At 50.8% G+C, this 1,902-nt stretch overlaps 1 protein-coding gene across 1 annotated transcript in view; it reads left to right on the top strand.

The window, feature by feature from the left end:
* The first annotated feature begins 484 nt into the window (after window positions 1-484).
* Window positions 485-1,902, top strand: part of CREBRF (CREB3 regulatory factor) — an 87,707-nt gene continuing 86,289 nt past the window's right edge. The window contains exon 1 of the mRNA XM_011947803.1: window positions 485-775. The gene's annotated coding sequence lies outside the window, so the exon portion shown is untranslated. The remainder of the gene's footprint in view (window positions 776-1,902) is intronic.

Genomic DNA, 1,902 nt, shown 5'->3' on the forward strand with positions numbered 1-1,902 from the left:
GAGACTGGCGGGGGAGGAGGGGAGAGAGGGGCGTGTGAGGAAGGGCCGGGGCCGCGGAGGTTGGAGCCAGGCTGGCAGGAGACGAGGAGGCGCGGGCTGGGACTAGGGGGGTTCAAGCAGGGCGTCTCGGGGGTAGCCGCTCCCCCTTCTGTCCCCGCCTCAGAGGCGACGGGCGAGAGGGGCCTCCCTCCCGGGATTTGTTTATATGTCTTCTCAAAGTAACTTGAAGCGGCTCAGGGGCGGAGCCCTCGGAGCTGAGCGGCAGGCTCTGGCGTCCAATGGACCGGGCGGATGGAGACTTCTGCACCAATCGGCTTTGGGGAGGCGGTGCCGCGGGGGGCCACCAACTGGTTAGGCTGTGCCGGAGGTGGGCCGGGCGGGACGGCCATGTTAGATGGGAGGGGACCAGTGGTGGTGGGTCACTGAGAGGGGAGGAGACAGGGCAAAGGGCGAGGGAGCCGGGCCGGGGGTGTTTCGGGTGTCCGAAGGCGAGTCCGATCGGACCAGGAAGTAGCTCAGGGGAGCCTGACCCCGACCCGCCTTTCTCCTCACACGAGCTGAGGAGGCAGGGAAGTACCGAGGGCAGTCAAGCCTCCCCTGGGGGTGGTTCCTGGGACTAGATGGAGCTCAGTCTCTGGATTCTCCCTCTTTCTTGGCCCTATGCTTCCTGACAAACCTGGCCGCCAAACGCTGTAATCGCCCTCCTGTTAACCCAAGAAAGCAAATCTTTCTGCCGTTTCTGAGCTGGCTTGAGCCTTAAGACTACCTTAAGGAGGTACTTGGATAAATAGCGATCTGAATTTCTGTACCAGGCCTCAGATAAGAGACAGGCAGTGAGGGAGAAGTTTTGCTTTTCTCAATTTTGTAAAAGAAAACGGGACTAGAAAAGCTGAGAAAGTTGAGGGCTGGGCGGGGTTTCTCTCTTCCCCCCCCCCCGCCCCCCATCAGGATGCCTTTTAAAGATTAGGCCCCGTGCTTGTCCTAGTCTTAGTAGTAGTTTGCCCCTCTTGCTAACATAAGTTGGTGGCCCACATAATCAACTTCTTGAGAAAACTGAGCCCAGAGAAAGTTATTTAGTTTCGAAGATTCTTTAGGACTTTCTCTTGCGAATACCCTGCAGGTGAAAAATAGGATCAAGGCCTAGAATTTCTTTTTTTTTTTTAAAGCAGAAAACAAGACTTCTGTGTAAATCTTGTGATCTGTCGTAAACTAGTTGTCACTTGATTGTACTTTTAAATATCTTTAATCTTTTAATCCAAAATAGCTAGGATATACACCAGAGACAGGGAAAAATGGTATGAATAATTTGAAAATAACTTATTTTAATCTAATTGTATTATTATTTTGGCATCCTTTTGGCCTTATTAAATGCTTAATTTAGGCTTGTGTTTACATCGGATTACAACCTGTGGCTACATTGGTATTGTCAAGGGTACCAAACTGTTGATGCATCTTTGGTTAAGTACTTAGGCGTGGGAACATGCCTTGGATAGATCATGCAGGGGCTAATCCAGAGTTAGCTGTATTAAGAATTTGCGTTGTCTTCTATTTTATTAGCTGGAGAAAAAGAATAATTGGTAAATGATTCATCAATTTTTAATTTTTATTTTTATTATTTTTATTTTTTTTTGAGGCAGAGTCTCGCTCTGTCGCCCAGGCTGGAGTGCAGTGGCGCTATCTTGGCTCACTGCAGGCTCCGCCTCCCGGATTCACATCATTCTGCCTCAGCCTCTCGAGTAGCTGGGAATACAGGAGCCCGCCATCACGCCCCACTAATTTTTTTTTATTTTTAGTAGAGACACGCGTGGTAGCCAGGATGGTCTCGATCTCCTGATCTTGAGTTCCACCTGCTTCGGCCTCCCAAAGTGCTGGGATTACAGGCGTGAGCCACCGCGCACAGGC

Source organism: Colobus angolensis, unplaced genomic scaffold, assembly GCF_000951035.1.
Source record: "Colobus angolensis palliatus isolate OR3802 unplaced genomic scaffold, Cang.pa_1.0 Scaffold27, whole genome shotgun sequence".
NCBI lineage: Eukaryota > Metazoa > Chordata > Mammalia > Primates > Cercopithecidae > Colobus > Colobus angolensis.